This window comes from Triticum dicoccoides, chromosome 6A (assembly GCF_002162155.2).
Source record: "Triticum dicoccoides isolate Atlit2015 ecotype Zavitan chromosome 6A, WEW_v2.0, whole genome shotgun sequence".
Classification (NCBI taxonomy): domain Eukaryota; kingdom Viridiplantae; phylum Streptophyta; class Magnoliopsida; order Poales; family Poaceae; genus Triticum; species Triticum dicoccoides.
In genome coordinates, this window is record NC_041390.1 from 98965887 (window position 1) to 98971338 (window position 5452).

The following is a 5452-nucleotide window of genomic DNA, read 5'->3' on the forward strand; positions in this document are numbered from 1 at the left end:
TTATGTGAGTATGAATTACAGAGGTGCGAACCCTTGTCTCGGAGGAGGGGGGTGGCTTATATAGAGTGCGCCAGGACCCCGTCCAGCCCACGTTACAAAGGATCCAATGTACATTAAGGCAGGGCGTTACTGGTAACGCTAGTCATAAAGTGCTATGATGACCATAAAAGCTACTTAATGACCGACCGTTAGCGTGTGGAGTGACTTTAGGTCTCCTGGCCGTCGAGTGGTTGGATCTTGGTCGAGTGGTTGCTTCTTGGTCGAGTGTCTTTGAGTCTGTCGAGTGGAACACCTCCAAGTCGATTGAAAGGTGATTTCTTCTAGAGATGTCCTTGGGTAGGGCAGTTAGGACAGGTCCATGACCCTACCCTAGGTACATAGCTTCATCATTAGCCCCCGAATGGATCGAGGTTTGAGTGGGGAAGGAGTTGAGAACTTCTCCGACTCGTTTTTCATGCCGTGAGCATATCTTGTTTCGGATCAACGGACCTGAGTGATGACAGCAACTTCCTTTTCAGTCGCCTTGATCCATTCTTAGTTCTTTGTCGAGTGAGTTTCTGTACTTGTAAGGCTCCGAGTGACGGTGCGGAGGAGATCTTTGGTCTGACAAGTTGTTTGCTGCCCGCAGATTTCATGGGATTCAAATTTTGGGAAGCGCGCGGGACGGGGGAGGCCGCAGTAATCGGATAGGATAGAGCGGAGCCGCCTCGATCCCCGCGCCGCCTTTTTCGCCACGTATCACGCGTGCGATCGTTACGGGATTTGACAGAGCCACCTGGGCCTACCCGTCAGCCACTCGGAAGCGGCCTCATATAAGGCGTTGGACCGGAGTCTCCCGAACAGTGCGTTCCCATTTCCTCTTCTCCTCCTCACTCCCCTCCGCTGCGCTCGTTCTCACCCCAGCATCACCGCTCCGTACGCGTCTCGCCGGCGACAATGGGGAAGGAGAAGACGGCGGCTCTGGAGCGGGCAAAGAAGGCGACTACGAGGTCGAAGGGGAAGGCGACCAGCTGGGGCGGATCTTCCTCGCGGACCGGCCTGCCGAAGGGCTGGATCCAGGGCGACTGGATCCACTCGAGGATCACCCAAGAAGACCTCGACGACCTGGCCGAAGGAGGGCTGATCCTCTATGACTCGGTGCGGCTTCCGGGGAAGGAATCTGAGCCGCAACCTCGGGAGGGTGAGCGTGTTCTTCTTGCCACCCACGTCGACCGTGGATTTTCCTTGCCTCCTCACCCTTTCTTTCGAGGGTTTCTGAACTTCTTTGGGGCACAACTCCACCATTTTACCCCCAACTCAATCGTTTATCTCGCCGCTTTCATTTCTTTGTGTGAGAATTTCCTGGGTTGTCGGCCTCACTGGGGTCTTTTCAAGCATATTTTCACTTGTCGCTCCCAGACAGTGAAAAAGGCTAATCCGAGTGACGAGACGATCCAAGTGATCCAGATGTGTGGGGGTCTTGGCATCCAAATGAGAGGGAAAAGCTCCTTTCCGGCCATGATTCTTCCTGACTCAGTTCGCGGATGGCAGTCGACCTGGTTTTACTGTAAAGACCAGTCGATGCCAGGGCAATCGACTGGCCTCCCTCCCTTTACCATGGACCGAGTGGAGAAACCCTCCCCTTTGAAGGTGCTCCCGGAGGAGAAGGCACACGTGAAGGTGTTGGTCAATCGAGTGGTCCAGCTTATTCGTGACGGGGTCACTGGTATGGATCTCTTGGAGGTCTTCCTTCAGCGGCGCATCCAGCCTCTTCAAGCTCGAGACCATCCGATGTGGATGTATTTGGGTCTTGAAGACTCCACTCGGATCCATCCGGAGGAGGTCGACGACGACACACTGGAGAAGTGGCTGTCGGGCATTACTGGGAACAAGGACAATCCCAGGGGAGCCAGGAGAGTTCCCCCATTCGACCAGTCTCATGCACCAGAGCAGGTCTGATTCTGAGTTTTTGCTTGTAATCTGAATTCACTCGTGCAACTGCCTATATTGCGTCGACTGACTTTGTTCTCCCTGCTTTCTTTCAGGCCATTATTGAAATGTATTCAATGCCCAACGAGGAGCAAGAGCAAGCTCTGGAAGGCAAAGCGAGTGGCGGCGACAGTGGCGAGTGGACTTCCGATGGTGAAGGGGATGGAGGAAGCGACGACTCAAGTGATGGAGAAGAAGTCGCCCTCGCAGGGAGAGGCGATCCAAGCTTGACCAAGAACGGCCGAGTGCCCGCGACAAGGCAACTACTCAGGCTGGTTAGTCTTCGAAGCGTCCTCGGATCTCTTCACCAACCTCGACTGAGAAGGCGCCAAAGCACCCCAAAGTTGCAGAGCCGAGGACTCGGAAGGCGTTGCCGAAGATCAAGATTGATATCCCCGTCGCCTCCGCGTGAGTGTCTCTCTTTGTATTCACTCGACGCTCCGCGCTGCTTGTTTTTCTTGTTTTAACTGGACGAACTTTGGAATTGTCAGCGCTGCCACTTTCGGGACCTCAGCTTACAGGGATGATGATGAGGTGATGGAGGATGCGGTCACTTCTAATCCGGGTATGATTTCTGCCATACTATCTTTATTCGGTCGATTCAACTGCAATGTGCATCATTGGGTGACGTGATTTTGGCAATTGAACTTTGCACAGCTCCCGACATTATTGACCTCCCCGATGATGATGAAGAGCCCGAGAGGCCTTTGACGAGGAAGAATAGGCGAGCTCCTGTAAGTGAGGCGCTACAGTCGACGCCGAGGGCGGGACCAGTCATTCAGGACACTGGCGACGTCAATCGGGGTTCTGTTACCTTGGCCGAGCCACTGTCGAGTGCCTTGCCTTCTTCGTCGACTGCTCGGGTCCCTGTCGACCCGCCTTCAGTTTTTGCGACCCATCATGTCCCAGAGGATGAGGTGAATGCTGCTAGGGAAGCCATACGCCAGGCGGGCATTATGATGGAGAAGATGAAGACGGTGCGGGACGCCAGCCAAGCCGCCTATGATGCCAACTCGGCTCTCCAGAGCAACGTTCAGGTTAGTTGGTCGCCGCTTGTTCTGTTAGGATATGCTACCTGAAGATTCTTTCCGAAAATCTTTGCATCTGTACACCCAGTGGGTGCGCCGATTGAATTTTTGGACTAGTGGGGGCACGCTGAGTGCACCAACTGGGTGTAGTCCCCGAGACTATGGTGGACTGCTGGCAGTCGACTGTAGTCTTTGTATTTTGCCGAATGTATAAACCAAACTGGTAGTTTGTCTCTTCCACTCGGTCTGGTTGAGTGGGATCAGAGCCGGCGGGGGCACGCAAAGTGCACCCGCTGGGTGTAGTCCCCGAGACTACGGTGGACTGCTGGCAGTCGACTGTAGTCTGAGTTCTGCTTTCTCTCTTTCTGCCTTTTTTTGGACTCAACTTTGGCGGGCCGGTCGAGTGGGATCAGAACCGGTGGGGGCACGCAAAGTGCACCCACTGGGTGTAGTCCCCGAGACTATGGTGGACTGCGGGCAGTTGACCGTGGTCTTAGTATTTATTGCCTTTGTTGTTTTTTGCTGTAAAAATAACTTCTCCCCTTTGATTTTAGAAATCTTGTGATCTTGGAGCTCGCTTTGCTGACTTGGAGAAGCAGCAGATTCAACTGAACCTTGACTTGGAGCTGGCTAGGACAGAGCTGCAAAAGGTCAGAGACGGCGCCGCTGGTAAGACAAGTTTGTTGACTGGTTAGTTTTAAGCTTGAGTACCCTTCTGCTATTTCTGAATCAATCATCATTTCTTTGCAGAAAAACTGAGAGAAGCTCTGGCGAAGAAGAATCGGGATTTGGCTGCTGCTCGTAAGGAGGCTGACGACAGGACCACTCTGGCCAAACAGAAGCTGGCTTCGGTCGGCCAGTTGGAAGAAGAGAATACCAGGCTGAAGACCGCTCTGAATGGCTCCAACAAGGAGTGCTCGCGCTGGAAGAAGGCGAATCTCATCCAGGGCGAGAGAATGGAAGGCATTGCTCGCAGGAGGGATGATCTGGAGAGCTATCTGAGAAGTCTTGCCAAGAAGTTGTTCATCAAGCTTGAAGGTGCACATTCTGTTTCGACTGATTTTTTTTGTGTCGACTCAGTGTACGAAAATTGACTTATCCTTGGATCGTGAATGCAGAGTTTTACCAGAACTTTGAAGAGGAGACTGGGCGGATCGAACCAGGTTTGGATCCAATCAACTCTCCCGTGAAAGATGAAACCGCCATGAATCTGCTCCGTCTGGAATCTCGCATCGACAGTGCCGTGGACTACTTGGCTCGACTGAAGATCGCCATGTCGCGGATTGACCCGGCACTTTGGCCAGAGGCTGTGCTCCAAAATGATCTTGAGTCCCTGATGATTCGACTAAATGAAATCCCAGACCGAGTGCAGGAGTGGAAGAAGTCTGCTGCTCGGTGTGGCGCTGACGTGGCTCTGTCTTTGGTTCGTGTCCACTGCAAGGAGGTGCGACAAGACAAACTGGCAGCAATCAAGGTCGCCAACACCCAAAAACATGACTTTCGAATCTTTATGGAGACTTTCATCGCTGCAGCCACTCGGATAGCCGACGGCGTCGACCTGGATGAGTTCGTCGAGCCCGCCAGCCCTCCTCCCGCGGAGTGAACAAACTCTTATGTCCCACCTTAAATTTGCCTCGGAATGCCGAGTGGTTTTTGTAACCGTTAAACTTTTTCGGGCTGCATGCCCGAGTACTTCGATCTGTGATCCGGAACCTTTAGAATTTATCTGAACTTGGTTTACCGTTGAATATCTTTATGAATCTCCTGCTGAGTGAACCCATTCTTCATTCGAGACAACTTTTGTATTCGTAGCGCAGCTCCGAAGGAGAGGGAAGCAGTCGACCCATGTCTTGTCGCCCTTGCGGGTCGGCGACGGAGTGCGCATCGTATTTGTGGCGAAGCTCTCCAGGGGAAGGCGGCGGTCGACCCACACCTTGTTGCTGCAGAGCGGGACGAAGCGCACATTGTATTTTGTGGCGAAGCTCTCCAGGAGAAGGTGGTAGTCGACCCGCACTTCGTTACTGTAGAGCGGGATGAATCGCGCATTGTATTTGTGGCGAAGCTCCCCAGGAGAAGGTGGCAGTCGACCTGCCCCTCGTCGTCCTTGAGGATTGAGATGTGTTTCGTACTTAGGCGAGTTCTGGACTGCAACTAAGCCCCCGAGTGGGAGGATTGCTCTCCACTCGGTAGGATTTTTTCAAACTTATGCGAGTGCCGGACTGTAGCTAAGTCTCCAACTGGGAGAACTTAGGCGAGTACTGGACTGCAGCTAAGCCCTCGAGTGGGAGGATTGCTCTCCACTCGGTAGGATTTTTTCAAACTTAGGCGAGTGCTGGACTACAACTAAGTCTCCAAGTGAGAGAACTTAGGCGAGTACTGGACTGCAGCTAAGCCCCCGAGTGGGAGGATTGCTCTCCACTCGGTAGGATTTTTTCAAACTTAGGCGAGTGCCGGAC